Source organism: Anolis sagrei, chromosome 6 (genome assembly GCF_037176765.1).
Source record: "Anolis sagrei isolate rAnoSag1 chromosome 6, rAnoSag1.mat, whole genome shotgun sequence".
NCBI classification, from domain to species: domain Eukaryota; kingdom Metazoa; phylum Chordata; class Lepidosauria; order Squamata; family Dactyloidae; genus Anolis; species Anolis sagrei.
This window is the reverse complement of record NC_090026.1, coordinates 124,263,112-124,290,837: the sequence shown is the minus strand read 5'-3', so window position 1 is coordinate 124,290,837 and position 27,726 is coordinate 124,263,112.

The following is a 27,726-nucleotide window of genomic DNA, read 5'->3' as shown; positions in this document are numbered from 1 at the left end:
AGCTCCCAAATGACAAAATCAATCCCGCCCAACCCCACCAGTATTCAAATGTGGGTGTATTGGGTATTTGTGCCAAATTTCGTCCAGTGAATGAAAGTACATCCTGCATATCAGATATTTACATTATGATTCATAAGAGTAGTAACATTACAGTTATGAAGTAGCAATAAAAATAATTTTATGGTTGGGGGTCACCACAACATGAGGCACTGTATTAAGCGGTCGTGGCATTAGGAAGGCTGAGAACCACTGATTTAGAGCTTTATAGGTGAAAGCCAGAACTTTGAATTGGGTTTGGTAGCAGACTGGCAGTCTGTGGAGCTGATGTAGCAAGGAAGTTGTATGCTCCCTGTACATTGCTCCAGTAAGAAACCTGGATGCCAATCGTTAGACTACTTGGAGGTTCTGAACAATCTTCAAAGGCAGCCTCACGTAAAGCATGTTGCAGTAGTCTATTTGAGATGTAACAGAGAGCATGGACTACTGTGGCCAAGTCTGACTTCTCAAGGTACGGGCACAACTGGTCCACAAATTTTAATTGTGCTAAAGCTACCCTGGCCACAGCTGAGACCTGGGGTTCCAGGCTCAGTGATGAATCCAGGAAGACTCCCAAGCTGCAAACCTGCATCTAAGAGGGAGTGTAATCCCATCCAGCATAGGCCGTAACCCTATACCATGTTCATCCTTTCGACTGACCAGGAGGATCTCTGTCTTGTCTGGAATCAATTTCAATTTGTTTGCCCTCATCCAGATCGTCACAGCTGCCAAGCACTGATCCCGGACCTGAACAGCCTCCTTAAAAGCAAGTGGAGAGGAATTATAGAGTTGGACATCATCTGCGTACAGATGGCAACCAATATTATTGCACTTGAAGTGTCAATGAAGTTTGTATTTGGACATGGCCTCCATCTCCAAAATGTCCATATTTATCTCCAACTGACAGGAAGGAAAAGGTTTTGGACTGGCCACTGCCTCTCGGTCTTCCACGGCCAGAAGGGAGCCCACCTCTTTTTTATTTTCTGACAGTTTGAGTTCGAAAGCCAGAGGCCCACAGGGAAACATCTGAAAAGACAGTTCAGCTCTGCTTTTTCTGCACTCTTCCCAGCACTTAAAGGCGAGTTCCGGGGACGCAAATACATGCTTGGAGGCCCCGACGTAATGGTCAGACTTCAGGTTGAATGTTTTCAGCTTGGTTAGCAGCCTGTAAAAGACACAAGTTGAAAAGGGGGGGTTGAGGATGGGTAGGGGGCACGTCAGGCAGGGGAGATTGGGAAAGAGCTTTTCTGTTCTTCTTCTGGGAATAGTTCATTGTTTATATTTGAAGTTGGTAAGGAGAGTACAGATAGACCCCCTTTTTAAGACTTGAAGTCATTGGCCTGAAATCTAATGTTAGCTGCTTTCTGGGTTGTAAGTTTTTTGGGCTGGGAAGCATTCTCTCCTGACGTTTTGCCTGCATCTGTGGCAGGCATCCTCAGAGGTTGTGCCATAGATGCAGGCAAAACGTCAAGAGAGAATGCTTCTGGAACATGGTCATACAGCCCAAAAAACTTACAACAACCCATTGATTCCGGCAATGAAATACATTAGCTGCTTTCGTTTAGATGAATGAGACACATCTAAGCCTTTCTGTCCTCAACAATCTTGCAAACTCAGGATTGTGGTTTCCTTGAGTGGGTCTATCTACTTGAAATGCAGTTCTTCTCTTTTTCCCACTGCCAACTTGGCAAATATTATGGTCTTTTCTTGTGAGTCATATCTTCTCGTGATATGCCCAAAGTATGATAGCTTCCATTGAGTCATCTTGCCTTCTCGGGGAGTTCCAATCTGATTTGCTGTAGGACCCATTCGTTTGTCTTTATGGCACTCCATGGTATCCACAGAATGTTTTTCCAGCACCAAAGAGGCTCCTTCTTTGGAGGCCTTTAAACAGAGGTTGGATGGCCATCTGTCAGGGGTGCTTTGAGTGTGATTTTTTATTATTATTATTATTATTATTATCATTATTAAACTTTATTTGTACCCCGCTAGCATCGCCCGAAGGATTCGATGCGGCTTACACAGGCCGAGGCCTCAACACACAATACAACAATACAATCTAAGCAAATCAAACAATTAAAAACAAAATAAAGCAAAGTAAACAACAAGCAGTTGCTTCTTGGCAGGGGGTTGGACTGGATGGCCCATGAGGTCTCTTCCAACTCTATGATTCTATATAGGTTGATTCTCTTCCTAGAAATTTTCCTCACCTTCCATACAACATACTTAGAACTGGAAATACAATGACATATGACTGTTTGCAAGGACGTTGCCCAGGGGACGCCCGGAAGTTTTGATGTTTTACAGTTCTGGTCCAGCTTACTTGTCCAAACGCATCCATTCCTATGTCCCATCTCGTAATCTAAGATCATCCGGGAAGGCCCTGCTCTTGCTCCCGTCAATTGCGCAAATGTGTCTGGCGGTGACGAGAGACAGGGCCTTCTTGGTGGTGATCCCTTGCCTATGGACCACACTCTCAAATGAGGTAAGATCTGCTCCCTCCCTCCTGGCTTTCAGAAAGAAATTAAAATCATGGCTTTGGGACCAGGCCTTCGGACAGTAGATGCTTGTAGAGTTTAAAGGACATGGACTAGAATGACAATACGACTGGCAAGACTGTTTTTATTATTTATTGTTTTAATGATTGCTTATATACTGCCTAATTATGATTTATGTTTGTGGTTTTATTATTGTAGTTGTTATGGATTGGCATCATGTCAGTGTCCAATGTACGGCATTGAAGTTTTGCCAGTTATGTGTAAACCGCTTTGAGCCCCCCTAGGGGTGAGAAAAGTGGTATAGAAATACTGTAAATAAATAGATAAATAAATAAATAAATTTTACCATCCTTGTGGGAGACTTTTCTCATGTCCCCGCATGGGGAGCTGGAGCTGACAGAGGGAGCTCATCTGCACTCACCCCGTGTTATAGAGCTAAAATTTAGGGATCTTTGCCAGGAGGCAGAGACCAATTAGACTCTTCAAAGAGTTCTTTTTTCCCTGGCGAGACAGAGAAGCATCCCATATTTTACCCTGATTTCCCAATGAAAAGTCTGACCTAGGGCTGGGCGGTTTCGTTCGTTAATTTCGTAATTCGTTATTAATTCGTTATTTTTTTTATAACGAAGCGATATTGAACCATTCAGGAGCAACTAAAAAACGAAATGAATTTTTCCAATTCGTTTCGTTATTGTTTCGAAATTGTTTCGTAATTGTTTCGTAATTGTTTCGAAATTGTTTCGTTATTATTTCGTTATTATTTCTGTATGTCTGGTGCAAGTTTTATAGTCGTTGTTTGTTTTATCAGTGATAAAAAAAAAATTATCACACCAACAGTCAACAACAGCGGGAGAGGGAAGCTTCAGAAGTTCCCCCTGTCCCATTTGGAGGGTTTTTTAGCGTATTGCGCAATTGCGTCCGCCATTAACCAATTGATTCGTTATTGTTTCGAAATTGTTTCGTAATTTCCGAAATTTTGTAAATATCGAACTTTTTAAAAGAAAAATTTCGGAATTCTTTTAAATAACAAAACGCAAAACCCCCCTAAAAACGAATCGAGTTTAGAAACAAATTTTTCCGTGGTTGGACAGCCCTAGTCTCACCAGTTGAAGAAAGGCCATCGAAGTTTAATGCTATTCAGCTGGAACCGGATGCAAAGCTGCAATCATTCACCAAGCTAAGCATGAGGGGAATACACCAATACAGTCATATTTATAGCAAATTCAAAGTTGTAGAGTTCAAACTCCCCGCCTCGGTTTCCCTGTTGCTCCCTGCCATGATTGGGCGATAGGCTCCAGTGGTCCGTAGGAACCAATGGGGAGAACTCTGCTACCTGGTGGCGACAGCCAATCAGGAGAGATGGAGGCGGGATGAGGGAGCACAAAGGAATCTGGGAAAGGGGTCCTTAAACAAAGGAATGCCATGTGCTCTTGTGAGACAAAGGGTCAACATGTGTCCTGATCCTTCCTGGCTGTGAGACAGGAGAACAATGATGGCAGCCTGAGGTTAATGCTAAGTAAACAAAAGCAGAGGGGAAGGTTTCTCCTTATCTTACAGAAACTTTTGTCAAACAATGCTTTACTCTAGTGGGCCATCTTCCGAGGCTAGAGATAAGAATCTCCTTCTTTTATCCATGCAAAGGTGTCTTTGGCGGGAGGTTTCAGTCTTTTGTTTCTGAAGGCCAGGGGGTTCCCTTACATCTTTATTTGGAGGGAGAAGGGGCAAAGGGTCAAGAATACAAGGAAACATAAAAACCATATAGAAATTATACACAGGGAAATCATATGCAGCTATCTTCCCATCCAGGACCCCAGAGAGAGATTAATAATACCAATTATAAAAAACAGACGATATGAGGACACAGCATGAATTCATAAGTTGTCTTGAAGAAAGTTCATGGGTAGAGAGCGAGTCCTTGAAGAGAGTGAAGTCCAGGAATGTAGCAGAATTCAAAAAGCTACCAACGGGAGTCTATGGAGTTCCACTGGGCCAAGACGCAAAGCCCTGCAGTGCTGGGATGGAAACCGGTCCCATGGTCCTTGGAAAACTACAGCTCTCGAGAGAGAGAGAGAGAGAGAGAGGCAGAGACCCCAAGGTCTAGCCATTCCCAAAGTTTCATGGGGTCCTCATTGTTTGTTAAGGCCTTGACAAATTGACCAAGACTTAACCCCTATTGTGCAGTCTGGTACCTTTGTCCTTTGCAGAACTATAAGTCACCATCCCTTGTTGGGGGGGGGGGGGGTCATGCTCTACTTCACCCGAATTTGAACCTCCGACCTGTAGGTCTTCAGTCATGCCATTACATTTGGCCTGGCCTTAGTTTTTAAATGCGTCGTGGTGTTACTGTTTTTAATGTTTATTGTTATTGCTTTAATTTTTTGTTTGCTTTATGAGTTTTATTGTATTTGTTATGCTGTTGTTTTATTGTGGGCCTTGGCCTTTTGTAAGCTCCACCGAGTCATTCAGGAGATGTTAAAAAGGTAAAGGTAGTCCCCTGACATTAAGTCCAGTCATGTCTGACTCTGGGGTGTGGTGCTCATCTCCATTTCTAAGCCGAAGAGCCAGCGTTGTCCGTAGACACCTTCAAGGTCATGTGGCCGGCATGACTGCATGGAGCGCCGTTACCTTCCCGCCAGAGCGGTACCTATTGATCTACTCACATTTGCATGTTTTCGAACTGCTAGGTTGGCAGAAGCTAGGGCTGACAGCGGAAGCTCACGCCGCTCCCCGGAATCGAACCTGCGACCTTTCGATCAACAAGCTCAGCAGCTCAGTGCTTTAACCCACTGCGCCACCGGGGGCTCCCAGGAGATGTTAGTGGGGTATAAATAAAGTTAATTAACTTTATACACAGTGATGCAATTAACCCATTGCATCACTGGGGGCTCTATATACAAATCCCATGATTCCATAGCATTGAGCCATGGCAGTTAATGCGATCTCGAACTGCATTCATTTGACAGTGGAGATGCACCCCGCAAAAGGAGCTTTCTCAGGCTCTGATGTTGCAAATTGTGGGAAACCAGAGAGATTCTTTTGCCAAAGAACACCAGATTTGTGGCTGGAAAGAGATCTGAAGACGCCTGCCTTTCTTGGGAACGGCCCAATTCATCAGAGGAGGATTTATCATGTTGCTCTTATCTCATTTCCAACAACAAGCTTGAACTAAACACATGTTAATTGAGTGTCGGCATGCAGAAGACCAAGCATGACCTAATGCTGCATGGAGACACCGGGGATGCTTGGCTTTGCTGAGGGCTAGTGGGGGATGATGGATCATCCTTCATCCCGACACCCAGCTCCCCCTGGCTCCCCTGGCTCATCTCTTGCACAAAGGCTTTGTTTCATGCCCTTTAGGAACATTTTTAATTACTGTTTTGACAGAGAACAAGTTTAACGGGCTCTTCAGCCACCCGGCATATAAGGTCATTGCTTTCCCCGTCCGCAAAGAAGACACAAAAATGAGGTAATAAAGTATACAGGCTGAGCGAGTCAAGTAATTTAATACGGCGCTCATAAACGTGGAAATGAGTCACCTGTGGCTAATTTTAAAATGCTGATGTACTTCGATAGGAGTTGGAATCAGCTCCCGGAGCCAGACTCGTGGGACTGGAAAGCGCTGTTGTTGCAGAGTGTTCTGAGGCAGAAGTGTGCGCATTTGTGTGCGCCTTACACACCGGGAGTCGATTCAAGTGTTTCTTTCCCAATTGCAAAAAGAATCCTTGCAAAGGGAACTCAAAACACCACTCCATTCAAGTCCCCCAAATGGGCTGAAATTGAGGCTGGAATGGATTCAAGATAATTGGGTACTCAGAGGCTATGGGTGAATTTACACTGTAGAATGGATGCAGCCTGACACCTCTTGAACTGCATGGGCAGAGTTCTATACAATTCTGGGATTTGTAGTTTTAGAATGTCTTTCACCTTCTCTGCCAAACAGTGCTGATGCCTCAATGCTATCAAGTTCTGGGATTTGTAGTTTTACAAAATCTTTCACCTTCTCTTGCAAAGAGTGCTCATGCCTCAATGCTATCAAATTCTGGGATTCGTAGTTTTACAAGGTCTTTCGCCTTCTCTGCCAAAGAGTGCTAATGCCTCAGTGCTGTGGTATCTTGAGATTTGTAGTTTTACAGGATCTTTGACATTTTCTGGCAAAGAGTGCTGATGCTTTAATGCTATCAAATTCTGGGATTTGTAGTTTTACAAGTATTTCACTTTCTCTTGCAAAGAGTATTGATGCATCAATGCTATCAAATTGTGGAATTTGTAGTTTTACAAGATCTTTCGCCTTCTCTTGCAAAGACTGCTGATGCCTCAATGCTATCAAATTATGGGATTTTTAGTTTTACAAGATCTTTCACGTTCTTTTGCAAAGAGCGATGATGCCTCAATGTTATCAAATTATGGGATTTGTAGTTGTACAAGGTCTTTCACCTTCTTTTGCAAAGAATGCTGATGCTTCAATGCTATCAAATTCTGGGATTTGTAGTTTTACAAGGGCTTTTGCCTTGTCTGCCAAAGAGTACTGATGCACTCTACAAATTCTGAGATTTGTAGTTTTACAAGATCTTTCACATTCTCTTGCAAAGAGTGATGATGCCTCAATGCTATCAATTTCTGGAATTTGTAGTTTTACAAATTCCAATAGCCTTTCACCTTTTCTATCAAAGAGTCCTGGTGCTTTAATGGTATGGAAATTCTAGGCTTGGTGTGGCACCAGCACTCTTTGGCAGAGAGGGTGAAAGACCTTGTAAAATTACAAATCCCAGAATGCCATATTTATTTACAGCATTTATATACCGCTTTTCTCACCCCTAGGGGGATTCAAAGCGGACTCAAAGCCATAGCATTGAGCCACAGCAATGAAAGCAGTTTCGAACTGCCTTCAATCTACAGTGTAGATGCACTTCATGTGATGCCACATTTCTTCCAGGAGGGGTTGCTAACTGCCACCTCTAATATAGGTCTGCAAACAGCTCTCCACGTTTGTGGCTTCCATAATTTGCAGATTTGGTTATTCATGGATTGGATGCAAATGTTCTTTCTAGGAATCTCTAGATCAGGCATGGGCAAACTTGGGCCCTCCAAACTTGGGCCAGTAGGCTGTTAGGAATTGTGGGAGTCAAAATCCAAAACACCTGGAGGGCCCAAGTTTGCCCATTCCTGGTATAGAAGCACCCTGCTGAAAAACTGGAACTCTTTTCTTGCAAAACATCTATCATTGAACTTCCCGGAGGACACATCTTTATACACTTTGCATCGTCATTAGCAGGTAGGAGGGAAAGCTGTAAGAAGAATCCAGTCTGCCGTATTGGAGGTCGAGAGAAGGAAGGAGAAAGCCTTAAGGAAAGGAAAGTCGATAGCTATTGATTCAGCACGCTCTATGTTAGAGTTTTTGCAGAAGGGTGAAATAGGGAAATTTGGCATACGGAGCAGGGCGAAGATGACAAGAAAATGGCTACAACTCCCAAGATTCCATTGCATTGATCCCTGGTAGTTAAAGTGGTGTCAAACGATATTAATTCTACAGTGTAGACATACCCTTCAAAACTATTATTGTCATTATTGTCGTTCTTGTATTATATTTGTTTATATTCCACTTTCTCTCTCTTAAAGGAGACCCCAAAATGGCAAACAACACTAAAAACAATGGGTACATCTGCACCAGTGTTTCTCAACCTTCCTAATGTTGCGACCTCTTAATATACACTTCATTATTTTTGTTGCTATTTTACAACTGTAATTTTGCTACTGTTATGAATCATAATGTACATATCTGATATGCAGGATGTGTTTTCATTCACTGGACCACATTTGGCACAACTACCCAAATCTGAATATTGGTGGAGTTGGAGAGGGGATTGATTTTGTCATTTGGGAGTTGTACTGTAGTTGCTGGGATTTATAGTTAACCTAGAATCAAAGAGTATTCAGAACTCCACCAACAATGGAATTGAACTAAACTTGGCAGATAGAATTCCCATGACCAACAGAAAATAGTGGAAGGGTTTGGTGGGCATTGACCTTGAGTTTTGGAGTTATAGTTCCCTTACATCCAGAGAGAACTGTGGAATCAAACAATGATGGATCTGGACCAAACTTGGCACAGATACTCAATATGCCCAAATGTAAACAATGGTGGCATTTGGGGAAAATAGACCTTGACATTTGAGAGTTGTAGTTGCTGGGCTTTATGGTTCACCTACAATAAAAGAGCATTCTGAACCCCGCCAACACTAGAATTGGGCCAAACTTCCCACACAGAATCCCCATGACCAACAGAAAATACTGTGTTTTTCGCTGGTCTTTGGCAAGCCTTCTGACACCCCTTGCAACCCTCCCAGGGTCCTGACCCCCAGGTTGAGAAAGGCTGATCTACACTGTTAAATGAAAGGATTTGGCAAAGAGAAAGAATCCCAGTATAGAAGCTCGGTTTTTTCTAAGAAGGTTTCATTCTTATAAACTTGTGGCATCTCCTTAAAATAAATGAAGAAATTGCACACTTCTAAAAGCAGTTGCTTCTGTCAGCTGGCATTGCTGGCGGTCTCCTATGCAACAGAACGTCCTAACTCCAGTAAGTCTTCTCATTTTTTCTTTCTCTAACTCAATTAAATAAATATATAGTGGGTCTTTTTTAATTTCCCGGTGTGGTGCTGGGAGATGAAGGGCTGCCAACCGGAGAAGTTTGCCAAAGGCAGCAAGGAGATGAGAATGTCAAGTTCGGTGAGGAACTACAGCAGAACATGCAAGAAAGAAGCCGCTTTCATTCGAAGGGACGAGGAGTTATCGCGTCTCGGTTTCGACCGCCGAAAGGCACGGAGCCACAGTGTAAAAATGAGATCCCTGGGGTCCCACCGACAAGGCGACATCTAAAGAGTCCCTCTCTCCATTAGGAGTGGGACAGAAAGCCCCTGTCATTTCTATTCCTCCGGCCGCCTTTGTCATGACAGGAATGAAATATCAGGAGCTGAAGACCTCCTGGGCGGTGAATTAATTGGATCGGCACGTCCTGCCACAACTCTCCACACTTAAAGGACTGGCAAAGAGGATGACGGTTGGAAGGAGGAAAGGACACAAGCCGAATCACCAACAAAACCCTTGGTGTTCATTTTGAGCACAAGATGATCCATGGCCATTAGACAACAATGATGCTTTCAATGTCAATGGAGCAGTGACTCCACCCCGAGTGTTATACTCCTGAACAGGAACACCTCTGACCTGAAACACCATACCAGCTTGGTAAAAACAGCAAACAGATTGTGTAAGAATAAATGTAGGCAAAGCAGTAAAAATGGTAAAAACAGTATAGTCCCAAGATAAAGAATAGTCCATGAGCTACAAAGCACTAGGTAAAACACAAGATTAAAAGGCACAAAATCCATAGAACAAGGCTGCATGAAAATCCAATATACCAGTGGTTCTCAACCTGTGGGTCCCCAGATGTTTTGGCATTCAACTCCCAGAAATCCTAACAGCTGGTAAACTGGCTGGGATCTCTGGGAGTTGTAGGCCAAAACACCTGGGGTCCCACAAGTTGAGAAGCACTGCAATATACAGATCACGAGCCTGGCAAAACTTGGTACATGAAACTAAAAACACTTGGAAACAAAACAGTCATGAAATTCCAACGTTGACAAGACTGAGGCAACTCTTTCCCTTGTATCAATATAAAGCTTTTCCTGACCCCAGAACTGAAAGGAAAGCATTTCTCTTGCCCTTAGAACCAGATAAGGGTTTCTGATCTCTCTTTTCCTGCAGACAAATAGCTCTTTGTTGCACCTGAGAACTTTGCCTCTGTTTATAAAAAGCTTGCTTCAGAAGTCAGTTTCTCAGAGAAAGACTGTTGAGGGCCTCTCCCAGGAATGTGACCTTGTGAATCTTCATGAGACACCTTGGGCCTCTCATCTGGGCTTAATTCAGGCCTAGGCAAACCCTCATCTCCATTGCCAGAAGACCCAGGCCTAGAAAACCTTTCATCCCCATTTCCATCATGAACATAAGACATAATCACAGGCTGAAGTACAATACTGAGGACGTTGTCGCATGAATCTACTATTCCATTACAGTAGTGTGATGGTTGGTACTGCTTTGAGCACCATCAAAATTGCACTTCTCTTCATTGGCACAATTCCATCAATTCATCAATTCTTTAAGTCAGCGGAGTATTGAATCCACTCTGAGGACATTATTGCACAAACCTGCTACTTCCTTACAGTAGTGTTATAGTTGATAGTGAATACATACTGTGTTAATCATCCTTGATAGCACACTTCTCTTCATTGGCGGAATTATACCAATCCATCAGTCCATGATGTCAGTGAAACATTGAATCCAGTCTGCAGACTATATTGCACAAACCCGCTATTCCTCTGCAGAAGTGCTACTGTTAATAGTGAATACATTTTGCATTGCACACCATCGAAATTGCATCTGTCTTCATTGACACAATTACTCTGTTTCATCTGTCTGTGGCCTACTACTATGCTTCCACATTTTTATTGTAATCCCACCTTCCTGCACTATTGCCTCATTCTAAATAAGAATCAAATTAGAAATTCCTAGACAAAATAATTCTCTTAGCATCTGTTGGTTTTCCAGCATGATTCTATGTTCAAAATCTGGCCGAAGTTGACCATCGAGTTGCACTGCACGACTTAGGGATTCCTAGAGAGGGATTTGCAGTTATTTTATTTTTGGCCCGCATTGGAGGGATTTGCCCCTACCTACCCCCATTGAAGGTGGCATGGAGTTCTCTTGGCAAATATTTTTCAGACAAGGTTTGCAATTGCCTTCCTCTGAGACCGAGAGTGTGTGACTTAGTCAAGGTTAGCCAATGGATTTCCACTGGCTGAGCTAGGATTCAAACATCCGTCTCCTGAGTCCCAGGGTACATCTACATGAACTTTAAACTCACATCTTGTGCTTACTATGTTCCATATATTTTAGTATATGTATTTTAATATAATGATTAACTCTGTTTAGCTATGTTGTAATTTGTTTCATGCCAAGAGGAAAGGCAGGTAAGAAATACTACTACTACTACTACTACTACTACTACTATTGTTTGCACACTGTAGAATTAAGGCCCCCCTGGTGGTGCAGCAGGTTAAACCGCTGAACTTGCTGACTGAAAGGTTGCCGGTTCGAATCCGCGGAGCAGGATGACCTCCCACTGTTAGCCCCAGCTTCTACCAACCTAGCAGTTTGAAAACATGCAAATGTGAGTAGATCGCTGGGTACCATTTTGGCGGGAAGATAATGGCGCTCCATGTAGTCATGCTGGCCACATGACCTTGGAAGTATGTACGGACAACAGCGGCTCTTTGGCTTAATCCTGGGAGTTGAAGTTTTATAAGGTCTTTTCCAAAAAGTGCTGGGTGCCTCTCCAAACTATACACCCCATAATTCCATAGCATTGAGCCATGGTCATAAAAGTGGCATAAAACTAAACTAATTCTACAGTGTAGATGCACCTAAATTCCAGACAAAATAACCTTGCCTGTAACGTGATATCCAATTACTCAGGAATAATTCCCATCTTTTTGATGGGATGAAGATCTGTTTAGACAGTTAAAATGGAATAAAAATGCATTAATTCTACAATGTAGCCAAGTGCAAGAATACTGGAAAAGGATTGAAGGGGAAATCAATAGAATGTTAAAGTTACAAATAGTAATAATTAATAGAAATATACTACATGCACGAATAGCAGGAGTGAAGAATATACAAAAGGAAAAAAATGGTTGACAAATTAATTGCTTGTGCACAAATTGTTTTAGTGAGGGGTTGGAAAGACAAAACAAAATGGACGCTGATTAATTGGTATAACTATATAGTGAATATGTTAAATGTGGAAATAACAAATTGCAAATGGAATAATATAGATAAAATTGAAAAGGTTACAATAACTAAGAGGATGTGGGAACCAGTTCGGAATTATTTAGAGAATGTGTTAGGATGTGGAGCAGAAAAAATAAGACTGAGACTGATATTTCAAATGTAACTTCTGTAGTTTGATGTATAAATGGCATGTACAAGGAGGGGAGGGTGGGAGTGGGAAAAACCAATAAAACAATTAAAAAAACAAAACAATTCTACAATGTAGGCCAGGCATGGGCCAAATTTGGCCCTCCGGGTGTTTTGGACTTCAAGTCCCACAATTCCTAACAGTCTATTGGTTGTATTGTCGAAGGCTTTCATGGCCAGAATCACTGGGTTGTTGTAGATTTTTCGGGCTATATGGCCATGTTCTAGAGGCATTCTCTCCTGACGTTTCGCCTGCATCTATGGCAAGCATCCTCAGAGGTAGTGAGGTCTGTTGGAACCACCCCCACCCTTTTTCCTAGTTCCAACAGACCTCACTACCTCTGAGGATGTTTGCCATAGATGCAGGCGAAACGTCAGTAGAGAATGCCTCTAGACCATGGCCATATAGCCCGAAAAAACCTACAACAACCCAGTATACTGGCTGTTAGGAATTGTGGAAGTTGAAGTCCAAAACACCCAGAGGGCCAAAGTTTGCTCATGCCTGGTGTAGATGCACTGCTGGTCAAACACTCATTGCACCAGATGTTTCATGCACATAACAGGAGGAGGAAAGCCACCAACGGCACTGTTTCCAAGAAGAATCTGGATGCCAGAAGGATGCTATAAAATGTGAAGTTGATTGAATAAAATGTAGTGATTGAAAACAGGTATTCATAACAGGCATCGGCTCCTGAATATGCAAGTTAGATGTGAGTGATTCATTTTGGGTGCATTGCTTTAACTCCTCTGCAAGTGCCTGCCGGGAATCCCTGAAGTCCAGGATATCCTGCCTCCGGAGGTGAAGGCTGAACTAAATTGGCTCCCTTCCGTGCCTCTGAGTTGACCTCCTGCCCCTGCTAAGTCTTCCTGGAGTCAAGTTCCCTCGCCTTCCTTCCACCTGCTAGAAGGTGACAGGGAAGCCGGCTTTGCGCTCCCTTCCTCTCTGCCTCCTTTCAAAAGCACTTTGCAAAAGAGAGGGACATGCAAAGTGTTCTTTCTCATTGAAGAGTTCATTCTCTGTCCTTGCAACAGCAGTGCTGTCAGTTTGGAGGAGAGAAAGCCCTTAAAATAGACTCTGGCCAGGATTAAGAACATCCTGTGGCCCTCTTGGCAAGCGACCACCAAAGGCACAGAGTTTTCCTTATGGGGATGCTCTGCAGGAGGAGAAATCATGTTACACAGAGGAGAGCTATTCACTTCATACTGACTGCTCCGAAACCATTGGAGTTTACTGTGGATGGGCATCATTTCAGGACTTTGTTGGATGTTTGATTCACAATAAATTCATCATTTAAATCAGGGGTCCTCAAACTAAGGCCTGGGGACCGGATACGGCCCTCCAAGGTCATTTACCCGGCCCTCGCTCAGGGTAAACCTAAGTCTGAAATTACTTGAAAGCACACAACAACAACAACAACAACAACAACAACAACCTTATCTCATCAGCCAAAAGCAGTCCCACACTTCCCATTGAAATACTAATAAGTTATATTTGTTTTTATTGTATTGTTTTAAAGTGTTTTTGCACTACAAATAAGATATGTGCAGTGTGCATAGGAATTCATTTGTGTTTTTTTCAAATTATAATCTGGTCCTCCAACAGTTTGAGGGACTGTGACCTGGCCTTCTGTTTAAAAAGTTTGAGGACCCCTGATTTAAAAGATAGAATTGGAGGAGATCCTAATGACTACCCAGTGCAAACCCTTTCTACTACACAGGAATAAACCGCTGAGCTACTGAACTTGCTGACAGAAAGGTTGCCAGTTCAAATTCAGGGAGTGGGGTGAGCTCCTGCTGTTAGCCCCAGCTTCAATTTGAAGACATGCAGATGTGAGTAAATCTATAGGTACCACTTTGGCAGGAAGGTAACAGCGCTCTATGCACTCATGCTGGCTACATGACCTTGGAGGTGTCATATGTTCTACAGTTGATGGTGGTTGGTGATGGAAGGGTTAATGTGAGTATTAGTTCTAGAGGGTTTGGTAATCTTTAAGTGGGAGTTCATGGGTGAGAGCAATTAGGGGTGGAGGTGTGCAGGAGATGGGTTGCTGCTGGGTGTGACTGGATTTAAGGAGCTAACCTTGAGACTGATCTTTGGGAGAAAAGTATCTGTTGTATTTTGGTGGTGGATGCTGCTGGGTTTTCCCCCAGGTCTGTTGGATTTTTCAGTATCCTGACCTGTCTCCTGCAATCTTGGAATCCTGGAACCTTGAACCTTTGGACTGGCTTTTGACTACAGTATAGACCAGGGGTCCTCAAACTTTTTAAACAGAGGGCCAGGTCGCAGTCCCTCAAACTGTTGGAGGGCCAGATTATAATTGGAAAAACCAAACAAACATGAATTCCTATGCACACTGGACATATCTTATTTGTAGGGCAAAACCACTTTAAAACAATACAATAATTAAAATGAAGAACAATTTTAACAAATATAAACTTATTTGTATTTCAAAGTATGGGTCTGCTTTTGGCTGATGAGATAGGGTTGTTGTTGTTGTGTGCTTGCAAGTCGTTTCAGACTTAGGTTGACCCTGAGCGAGGGCCAGGTAAATGACCCTGGAGGGTCGCATCCAGCCCCCAGGCCTTAGTTTGAGGACCCCTGGTATAGACTCTTGGTCCCTGGACTTTGTTTATTGAACTCTCAGCATTTGACCACTGGACTGGACCCTTTTGCTATCCAGTTTTGTTTATTCTGTGGCTGGGTGCTATCTTTATGTTTTATGTTTTGGTCTATTAAAACAGCCAGCAAGTAAGTAAGTGCTGTTTTAATTAAACTGTTTGATAAAACTGGGAGTTTGGTTAATCTCTACCTAAACAAGGTAGAGCCCTGGCAACATGACAGAAGGTGTCTACGGATGACGCCGACTCTTTGGCTTAGAAATGGAGATGAGCACCAACCCTCAGTTGGACACGGCTGGACTTAAGGTCAGGGGAAATCTTTACTTTTTTGACAGATGGCTACCCAAAGAAGGATTCTTGAACACAGTCCAAGGCAGCATCTTTCACCATTCTACAGCTCTTATCATCAAGTTCTTCCTAATGTTTAAGTGGAATCTCTTTTCCTGCAGTTTTAACCCATTGCTCCATGCTTGAGTCTTTGGATAAGCAGAAAACAAGCCTGCTTCATCTTTAATATGGCATCCTTTCCAGTATTTAAATATAGCAGTCATTTCGCTCTTCACATTATCTTCTCCAAGCTAAATATTCTCAGCTCCCTAAACCATTTCTCATAGAATCATAGAATCTTAGAGTTGGAAGAAACCTCATGGGCCATCCAGTCCAACCCCCTGCCAAGAAGCAGGAAAATTGCATTCAAAGTACCCCCGACAAATGGCCATCCAGCCTCTGTTTAAAAGCTTCCAAAGAAGGAGCCTCCACCACACTCCAGGGCAGAGAGTTCCACTGCTGAACAGCTCTCACAGTCAGGAAGTTCTTTGTAATGTTCAGATGGAATCTCCTTTCTTGTAGTTTGAAGCCATTCTTCTGTGTCCTAGTCTCCAGGGCAGCAGAAAACAAGCTTGCTCCCTCCTCCCAGTTCATTCCCAAGCTTTGTTTCTAAGTTTAATGCCTTGCAGTCCAGAAATGTGACAAAGGAGAGACCCACAAGAACTCCCTATGGGAACGATCATCTATTCTGCTCTCTTTCACACTGAGGTCAAATGGAAAAGATATGCAAATGAACAGGGAACAGCAGCTGTCCTTCATCCTCCTCGTCCTCCTCCTGGTGCAAATATTTTACTTCTCAGCCACAGAAACAGATATATTAAGTGTATCTGACTATTGGACTTGGAGAGATGTCATCCCCCAAAAGACCTTTTCCAAGCTCTATATTAGCATCCTGCATCATTAGGTAGAAAATGCTCTCACATCACCAAGTGGGGGAGTAAACGTGTGATTCCTGGGCAAACTGGTGAGATAGGGAAGTCTGCTTCAGGAAGCAGAATATTTTGGGTTAATCCGAGCATCAATGGCCCCGTGCCCAAGAGGCCTAGTGTCTAAAATTATCGAGCTGCAGTGCTGGCTGAGAGTCCTCTTACTCAGCAGCTTCTCCAAGTCAATTTGTGCAACCCCTTCTTGGCCATTGCCTTTTGGCCCTCTCTGATGTCTTCTCAGTACTTTCCAGCTTGCTCATTTTTGGCTGGCCTGTCTGTAGAATTTCCTAGCATTTTTATAGTTTATGCAAAAGGAGGAGAAAGCTTGTATTTTGACACTAGTGAGCAGAGCTTGAGGAAATTAAGAGTCACGCCTCCCCTTTCACTGAGATTCAGGGCACAGGATCCCCTTGAAAGTGAAGAAAGGCAAATAAAGAAATTTCTCTCTATATTTATATTGAACCTTGCACAAGACCTTTGCAAACCCATAACATTTTCTTCCAGAAATTCTGGAAGATTGTGCCCAGTTCTGAGCACCACAATTCAAGAAGGGTATGGACAAACTGCAAGATGTCCAGAGAAGAGCAAGCAAAGTGGTCAAAGGTCTGCAAACCATAAATCCCTCAGAAGAGGGACATAGGGAGCTGGGGATATTTAATTTGGAAAAGAAAGAAAGTAAAGAAGTGGCATAATAGCCATGTTTAAATATTTGAGTGGAGAGGGTTTTAGATGGATTGGGAATCAGCTGATTTTCCCTGTAATAGGCAGTAAGAGCACGTAAAGCTTTGAAGAGCTTTGAAATGTTCCACTATTGAGCGGTGATGGCATGACCGTCAGCATAGATGAAACTCCCTGTCCTTTCTGGCAATGGCTTTTTTGTTGAAACAAGCTCACCTATTGAGAAGAGGGTAAGCTTGTTTTCTGTTGCTCTAGAGACCAGGGCACAATAGAGGAATGGATTCAAATTGCAGGAAAAGACATCTCACCTAAACATTAGGAAGGATTTCCTGTTTGGCAGTTGAATATATGCTTGATGTCCAGTGGAGTCTTCTTCTCTGGAAGTTTTTCAACAGAGGTTGGATGACCATCTGTTGGGAGGGCTTTCATCAGGTCTTTCTGCATGGCAAGGGGTTGGACTGGATAGCACTCGCAGTCTCTTCCAGCAGTATGCTTCTAACTCCTAATTATCTATCTATCTATCTATCTATCTATCTATCTATCTATCTATCTATCTATCTATCTATCTATCTATCTATCTATCCCTAGGAAGTTGCAGTTTAAATTGACTTCAGTGACTTCAGAGACTGGAATTGGCTGATCCTGCATTCATTCATCATCACAAGTAAACTATACATTTTAATGTGATGATGAATGAAGGCAGGATCAGCCAATTCCAGTCTCTTCCATTTAAGTCAATTTAAACTACAAAAATTTATAATATCACAAAGGCTTACCACCTCAACCACTTCATAGGAAATTTACTACAAAACAGGAGGTTTTTGTAGAGTTCCAGGATCAGAGAAGCATATAAAGAAGAATGGCCTGCCTCAGGGGACCGTGTTTGCTCCATCAATGTTTACCTTTTACACACATGATCAGCCACTGCCAGAAGGGACAGAGAGTTTCAGCTATGCTGATGATCATGTCATCACCACCTAAGCAGGGGGCTTTGAAATGGTTGAACGGAAGCTCTCCAAAGCTTTTGGTGCTCTTACTGCCTATTACAAGGAAAACCAGCAGATTCCTAATGCATCTAAAATGCATCTGTTCTTAAGGTGTGCTTTTCACCTTAAGAACAGACAAGCATCTTGAGCTCTGAGGATTACCTGGGGAGGAATCCCACTGGAGCACTGCAGCACACCAAAATACCTGGGAGTTACTCTGGACTATGCTCTGATTTACAAGAAGCACTGCTTTAATATCAAGGAAAAAGTGGGTGCTAGAAATAATATCGTATGAAAGCTAACTGGCACAACCTGAGGATCATAACCAGACACAGTGAAGACATCTGCTCTTGCACTTTGCTACTCTGCTGCTGAGTAGCATAGGATACATCTCACCACATTAAAACAGTGGATGTGGCTCTTAATGAGACATACCACATTATCACAGGATGTCTACGCCCTACATCGTTGGTGAAATTATACTGTTTGGATAGTATTGCACCACCTGACATCTATTGGGTAGTGGCAGCCTGTAATGAAAGGACCAAGGCATGGACATCTCCATCCCATCCTCTGTTTGGATATCAGCCAGCATGTCAGTGCCTTAAATCAAGAAATAGCTTCCTAAGATCTACAGAGATACTCGCAGAAACACCTCAGCAAACGAGAGTCCAAAGGTGGCTGGCTAAAACCCGGAAACTCAATCAGGGGCTGATACCAGATGAGAAACACTCCTGTGAACCTCGAAGACGTGGAAGGCACTGATTAGTCTGCGCTCTGGCATCATGAGTTGTAGAGCCAGTTGTAGAGGTCCATAACATGCGAGTGTGGAGAAGACCATACCACAGACTACTTATAACAATGTGGTCTGAGCCCCACCACATGCGCAATGGAGGACCTTCTTACCGCGACACCAGAGGCACTCAAAGTGTCCAGCTTCTGGTCAAAGGACATTTAGTACAATGCCATTTTTAAAACTTTCTTTGTGGTTTTTCTATACATTATAACTGTATTCTCAATATGCTTCTGACACGATAAATAAATAACAAGTAAATTATGTAGCAAACCTAATGTAACCACCACCAATGTAATATACAAATGAGCAAATTGTGCAGAGAGGTGACAGATACATGTAAACAAGGTTTACTTCTTGCTTTGCTTGGATTGCTACTGTTACATTGCCCTATTTGACTTGCCTTCTCCCTCTTGCATGGGCTCAAATGATCCTTAATCAATTAGATCTTCTCTCCCAAACCCCTTCTGATAAAACATTTACGTCGTTACTGAGATAAAATGCTTGATTAAACGTTGAAAGGAGTGAATGTTTAACTCAGAGGCCAAGTCATTCCTTGGCCTTAAAAATGTTTGCGTAACCCCTTGGGAGAGGAAGCAGGAATGGATGTGTATGGAGCCCAACTTTTCGCTCCAGTGATGAGTGAAAGCCCTCCTTCCTTTCCCACCTTATTTTCCAAGGCTTTGGTCACACAATCTGTCACTTTCCGGTGCCTCCAACTTCTCTGAACTTGTCAGCCTACACTGTAGAATTAATGCAGTTTGACACTACTTTAAAAGGTGGGTGCTAGAAACAATATCATACGAAAGCTGACTGGCACAACCTGGGGATCACAACCAGACACAGTGACGACATCTGCCCTTGCGCTATGCTACTCTGCTGCTGAGTATGCATGCCCAGTGTGGAACACATCTCACCACACTAAAACAGTAGATGTGGCTCTTAATGAGACATGCCGCATTATCACAGGGTGTCTGCACCCTACATCACTGGAGAAATTACATTGGAGAAATTACACATTGTACCACCTGACATCTGCCAGGAAGTAGCAGCTAATAGTGAAAGGATCAAGGCAGTGACATCTCCAGCTCATCCCCTGTTTGGATATCAGCCAGAATGTCAACTACTTAAATCTGGAAATAGTTTTCTAAGATCTACAGAGATACTCGCTGGAACACCTCAGCAAGCGAGAGTCCAAAAGTGGCAGGCTCAAACCCAGAACCTCAACCAATGGCTGATACCAAATGAAAGACTCCCCCCTGGGCACACAGAAGACTGGGCAATTTGGAAGGCACTGAACAGACTGCACTCTGGCACCACCAGATGCAGAGCCAATCTTAAGAAATGGGGCTACAAAGTGGAATCCACGACATGCGAGTGTGGAGAAGAGCAAACCACTGACCATGTGCTGCAGTGCAACTTGAGCAGAGGGGGTGTCTCTGGTGTTGCCTCAAAAAGGTCCTCCATTGTGCATGCACCCCCGCCTTGCCTGCCATAGAATCACAGAATTGTTGAATCAAAGGACACCGTGAGGACATTTAGTCTGACCTCAGATACCTAGGAATTGCCCATGCAGACAGAAAAATGCACATGGCAGCATTGTTGCATGCACAATGGAGGACCTTCTTGCGGCAACACAAGAGGCACTCCAAGTGGCCAGATTCTGGTCAAAGGACATTTAATCAACTACCAAGCTTGCAACCTTTGTGTTTTGTCTGTTGGTTTGTTTTTGTTTAAAATGTTATACAAATGTCTGGTTGCTCCTGACACGATAAATACATAAATAAATACCACTTTAATTGGCATGGTGTGGAATCCTGGGAATTGCAGTTTGGGGGAACATCATGCCAGTTAAAGTGGTATGGAAGGGCCTAGCCACACAGATATATAACCCATATCAAGGCAGAAAACCCTATAATATCTGCTTTGAACCGGAGGCCCTTCTACACAGCCCTATATCCCAAATATCAAGGCAGAAAATCCCACATTATCTGAGTGTGGACTCAGATAACCCAGTTCAAAGCACACATTGTGGGATTTTCTGGCTTGATATCCTGAGATATAAGGCTACATGGAAGGGCCTTGGGTTATCTGAGTCCACACTGCCCTATATTCCAGTTCAAAGATAATGTGGGATTTTATTCAGCTGTGTGGAAGGGGCCCAGCTGCATTAATTCTACAATGTAGATTGCACACTAGGATTAACTCTTTTAAAAAGTGGTTGGTTTTGTGAGGGTTCCCCCTTCTCCATTCATCGTTGGACCTTCCAAATGAACTAATTATAGAGTCCCAGGCCCACACTTGGGTGCCCTTCCTGTGACAGCTTGCTTTTCTTCCCAATCTGTCCTTCTCCTCCCTCTGCCGATCAAAGGTGACCTTACCGGCTCCTGCCTTTGAGCGGTCTTTCACCTCCCCAAATTGCTGGGTCAGAGCTTGTCTGGCCACTTTGGTAGTAAATTGCTCTTTCCCATTCCTTGGAAATCAAAGCAGCTGATGGAGTTGTTTATTCATTTAATATATTTTTGGCTCCCCTCCCCTCTGCTCGAAAAGGGCTCAAAGTGATAGGAGAACAAATAGAAGAGGAGAATGAAATTGTGTAAATTACAGAAAGTGTGTCAAGGGCAGCCTGAGAAGAGAGTGAAAGAATTATATTGTCTTCCATATAGGGAAAATATAAAGAGGAGCATAACCTAACGTAACCTCCTGAGTAAGAAAATTCCACAACTAGGCAGCCACGACTCATAAGACCCTGTCTGGGAATATCTATAGAAAGTGAGACATGTTTCAAAGGGATCTAGAAGACTTAGGGCCCTTCCACACAGCCATGTAACCCAAGCTATCAAGGCAGATAATCCACAATATCCGCTTTGAACTGGATTATTTGTGTCCACACTGCCATATAATCCAGTCCAGTGTGGATTTTATACAGCTGTGTGGAAGAGGCCTTAATAGACCACAAGCTGAACAAGAGTCAACAGTGTGATGCAGCAGCAAAAAAAAAATATTTATTTTATTTACTTTATTTATATACCGCTTTTCTCAGCCCTTAGGCGACTCAAAGCGGTGGCCAATGCAATGCTAGGCTGCATCAATCGGTGTATTGATGAATATGACTTCAAGGGAAGTCATATTCTGCTTTGGTCTATTTTGCTTTGGCCAGACCTCACCTGGAATAATAGTATGCCCAGTTTAAGAAAGGTGTGGACAAAGGTGGAAGGTGTCCAGAGAATCATAGAATCATAGAGTTGGAAGAGACCTCATTCAGTTCAATCCCCTGACAAGAAGCAGGAAAATTGCATTCAAAGCACCCCTGACAGATGGCCATCCAGCCTCTGCTCAAAAGCCTCCTCAGAAGGAGCCTCCACCACACTCCAGGGCAAAGAGTTCCACTGCTGAACAGCGCTCACAGTCAGGAAGTTTTCCTGTAGTTTGAAGCCATTGTTCCATTGCATCCTAGTCTCCAAGGCAGCAGAAAACAAGCCTGCTCTCTCCCTCTCTGTGTCTTCCCCTCACATCATGATACATGATCCTCAGCATGTCTCTTCTCAGACTTCTCTTCTGAAGCTAGACGTGCCCAGCTCTTTAAGCCGCTCCTCATAAGGCTTGTTGTCCAGAGCCTTGATTATTTCAGTAGCCCTCCTCTGGACATTCCAGCTTGTCAACATCTCCCTTCAATTGTGATGCCCAGAACTGGACACAGTGTGATTCCAGGTGTGGTCTGACCAAGGCAGAATAGAGGGGTAGTGTGACTTCCCTGGATCGACACTAGACTCCTATTGATGCAGACCAAAATTCCATTGGCTTGTTTAGCCACTGGATCACATTGTTAGCTCATGTTTAACTTGTTGTCCATGAGGACTCCAAGATCTTGCTCTGCTTGCAATCCCTCTGGCGTCGAAAGCACGTTTGGTGGGGACGAGGGACAGGGTCTTTTCTGTGGTAGCTCCCCGACTTTGGAACACCCTCCCCAAAGACATCAGACAAGCCCCTATGTTGGCAGTCTTTAGGAAGAGTTTGAAGACCTGGCTGTTCCGATGTGCCTTTCCAGAATAGGAAACTCCAGCAATATGTCCCAGAAGCACTTTATTAGAGTTTTAAGATGGTCTGCACATTGCACTTACCCCAAAATCTACATTTACCTGTCACACCCAGCACTTTTTAATCTGTACCCATTACATTTGGTCTGGCCCTAGTTTTATTGTGTTATGGTGTATTGTTTTATTGTTTACTGCTATTGTTTTAATGCTTAATTTGCTTTAAGTTATGTGTTTTGTTACCCTGTGTTTTATTGAGGCCTTGGCCTGTGTAAGCTACATCGAGTCCTTCGGGAGATGTTAGCGGGGTACGAATAAAGTTAATAATAATAATAATAATAATAATAATAATCTTTTTCACCCGTACAAAGGATGACCAAAGGTCTGGAAGCCAAATCCAATGACTGGCTTACAGAGATGGGTAGGTGTAACCCGGAGGAACAATGACTGAGAGAGGACATGATAGCCATGTTTACATATCTGAAAGGAGGTCACATTGATGAGATGGGAAAAAGCCTGTCTTCTGTTGCTCTAGAGGCCAGGATACAGAGCAATGGATTGAAACCTCAGGAAGAACTTTCTGTTGTTCCACAGTGGAATATGCTGGAGCCCCCAGTGGCACAGCAGGTTAAAGCTCTGAGCTGCTGAGCTTGTTGACCGAAAGGTGGCAGGTTCGATTCCGGGGAGCGGTGTGAGCTTCCACTGTCAACCCTAGCTTCTGCCAACCTAGCAGTTCGAAAATATGCAAATGTGAGTAGATCAATAGGTACTGCTCTGGCAGGAAGGTAACGGCGCTTCATGCAGTCATGCTGTCCACATGACCTTGGAGGCGTCTATGGACAACGCCGGCTCTTCAGCTTAGAAATGGAGATGAGCAGCACACCCCAGAGTTAGACATGACTGGACTTAATGTCAGGGGACAACCTTTACCTTTTTACCTTGGAGTGTCTGGAGGCTTTTAGCATAGGCTGGATGTATATATGTTGAGAGTGCTCTGCTTGTGTGTTCCTGCAGAATGGGGCTGGACTGGATGGCCCTTGGGGGACCTTTCCAATGCAAGGATGCTACGGCCCTAGCTCTTTCCCTTCTGCTTTCTCAGGTGCCTCTGTGTCTCCTTGTCTGCTGTGTCTGCCCCCTCCGTGGGTAATCCCTGCCACTTTGTGGAACTACAATGGTGCCCTCGGGACTTGGCGCTAATTGCCATGGTAACGACGGCCTTCAGCCCTGATCCGATGTGACAGCCGTAGGGAGGGCCACAGCTGCCGGAGTGCAGCAGGCCTGGCCTGGCGGGGACAATGAGAGGAGAAAGGATTGTGCCGGGTGCGGAAGGCAGCCTCTCCTCGCAGCAGGCTCACTCCCCGCCTTGCCTGCCATAGAATCACAGAATTGTTGGATCAAAGGACACCGTGAGGACATTTAGTCCAACCTCAGCTACCTAGGAATTGCTCATGCAGACAGAAAGATGCCCATGGTAGCACTGTTGCATCCCAAAACTATTGAAGGAGGAGGAAAGGAATGTGTGGAAAGAAAATTCCCACAAACCTTGGGCTGCAAGAGTTTATGTTCCCCAATATTTGATAGCTATAGTAGGCTCAGGAATTTAAGCTTTATCTCTTTTGTTGGAAGCCTGCATTTTTGGAAAATGATTTTAGTAGAATGCAAGAAAACACAATAATGGATTGGAATGATGCCTTCCCAAAGTCTATACCAGGCACGAGCAAACTTGGGCCCTCCAGGTGTTTTGGACTTCAACTCCCACAGTTCCTAACAGCCGGTAGGCTGTTAGAAATTGTGCGAGTTGAAGTCCAAAACACCTGCAGGGCCCAAGTTTGCTCATGCCTGGTATAGACACTATACTATTATTGATACAGTCTAGAATCGCATTGGCCCTTTTAGCTGCCACATCACACTGTTGGCTCATGTTCTGTTAGTGGTTTTCCAAGACTCTTAGATCCCTTTCACACGGATTGTTTTGAAGCCAGGTGTCACTTATCCTATATTTTAAGTGTAGTATTGTATATTTGAAGAGACATATACACATAATTTGAAGGGACATATACACATGTAAGTGGCTTCACTTAGATGTTGAAGACTAGAAATCCTGGACAATCTGGTTTTGCGTTCTTCCTCCTCAATGGGTACATCCACACTGTTAAATCAATGCAGTTTGACGCTACATGAACTGTCATGGTTCAATGCTATGGAATGCTGGGAGCTGTAGTTTGGCATGCCTGTACCTTGGGAAATCAGACTTGGCCACGGTGATCCATACTCTAGTTACATCCTATATAGTTTTCTTAGATCTACAGAGACACTTGCTGGAACACCCCAGCAAGCGAGAGTCCAAAAGTGGCAGGCCCAAACCCAGCACCTCAATCCATGGGTGATACCAGATGAGAGACTCCCCCCTGGGCACACAGAAGACTGGGCGACTTGGAAGGCGCTGAACAGACTGCGCTCTGGCACCACGAGATGCAGAGCCAATCTTAAGAAATGGGGCTACAGGGTGGAATCCTTGGCATGCGAGTGCGGAGAAGGACAAACCACTGATCACCTGCTGCAATGCACCCTGAGCCCTGGCACATGCACGATGGAGGACCTTCTTGCACTCCAAGTGGCCAGATACTGGTCAAAGGACATTTAACCAACTGCCAAGTTTGCAAAATCTGTGTGTGTTTTTCTTTTTCTTTTTAATCTGTGTGTTTGTTTTGTTCTGTTAGAATTATAATACAATGGTATGGTTGCTGATGACACGATAAATAAATCCTATATAGACTATTGCAATGCGCTCTTTTGTGGGGTTGCCTTTGAAGACTCTTCGGAAGCTTCAAATGATACAACGGGCCACAGCCAGATTGCTCACCGGAGTGGCATACAGGGAGCATACAACTCCCTTGTTACACCAGCTCCACTGGCTGCCAGTCTGCTACCGAGAACAACTCAAAGTGCTGACTTTAGCCTATAAACCCCCTACGGTTCTGGCCCAGCTTACCTGTCCGAACATATCTCCCCCTATGAACCATATAGGAGTTTAAGATCGTCTGGGGAGGCCTTGCTCTCGGTCCTGCCTTCTTTGCAGGTGCAACTGGGAGGGACGAGAGACAGGGCCTTCTCAGTGGTGGCCCCTCGGCTGTGGATCTCCCTCCCCAGGGATATAAGATCAGCCCCTTCCCTCCTCACCTTCCCTAAGGTGATCAACCCTTTGGAAATCCTAGTGCAATAGATAAATACAGAATTTTGTGCAATTGGAACAGTTCAGAATAGGACTTTGGATAATGAGGCTAACAGTGTAGTTATTGTTTTAGATGTTTTGAAAAACGTCTTAATGTATGCATTGTATAACTCTGTTTATAAATGCTGTTTTTAGCTGCACATTGTTGAAGGCATCGAATGGTTACTTAGCTTTAAAGCCGCCTTGTGTCTCCTCGGGGTTGGAGAAAGGCGGGGTAGAAATGTTGTAAATGAATAAACAAATATTTGGCAAAAGGCTACAGACGTTATGACTCCCATGAGCCCATAGACTTGAGCCGTAGAGATTGTGTTTTATAAAGAAAATATGGGGAACTTGTTCTTCTGGAATTGATGAAACTCTTGTTCCTTTACTCAGCAGCTGGAACAGGACAAATTCAAAGAGCTCTGTCAATCCGCCTGTTATTAAATCAATGATCTAAACATTTGGCACACCTTTTGAGGCAGGTTTATACAAGCTGATGTTGTGCTGGGCTCACAGCTAATTCGAGTTTTCTTTGCTGTTGCTTAAATTATTGAAGCCAGTCAAAGAGAACATCAGGCAATCAGATCTGTACTGATGTGCTGCTGTTGTTGTTGCTGTTGTTGTATGTCTTCAAGATGTTTCCTATTTACAGTAACAGTAAGACAACTCCATCATAAGGGATTTCTCAACTCAAACTATTTTAGTTGTCAGATGCCACCGAATGGGTTAGGAGCCTCAGGTGGCACAACGGGTTAAACCCTTGTGCCAGCAGGACGGAAGACAGACATGTTAGAGGTTCAAATCTGGGGATAGCGCAGATGAGCTCCCTCTGTCAACTCCAGCTCCCCATGTGGGGACATGAGAGGACTCCCACAAGGATGATAAAACTGCAAAACATTTGGGCGTCCCCTGGGCAACGTCCTTGCAGACGGCCAATTCTTTTGGAGGTTCAAATCCAGGGAGGGCATGGATGAGCTCCCTCTGTCAGCTCCAGCTCCCCATGCGGGGACATGAGAAAAGACTCCCACAAGGATGATAAAACAGCAAAATGTTTGGGCATCCCCGGGCAACGTCTTTCCAGATGGCCAATTCTTTCGGAGGTTCAAATCCAGGGAGAGCGTGGATGAGTTCCTCTGTCAGCTCCAGCTCCCCATGCTTTGTAGTAATGATGATGCTTTTTGATGATGATGTTTTTTGTTAATGATGGATTGTGGATTTTATATTGTGTCTCGTATTTTGTACCTTGTTCTTCCTATGTTGTATACCGCTGTGAGTCGCCCCTGGGCTGAGAACAGCGGTATATAAGCAAAGTAAATAAATGCAGGGACATGAGAGAAGACTCCCACAAGGATGATAAAACTGCAAAACATTTGGGCGTCCCCTGGGCAACGTCCTTGCAGACGGCCAATTCTTTTGGAGGTTCAAATCCAGGGAGAGCATGGATGAGCTCCCTCTGTCAGCTCCAGCTCCCCATGCGGGGACATGAGAGAAGACTCCCACAAGGATGATAAAACTGCAAAACATTTGGGCGTCCCCTGGGCAACATCCTTGCAGACGGCCAATTATTTCAGAGGTTCAAATCCAGGGAG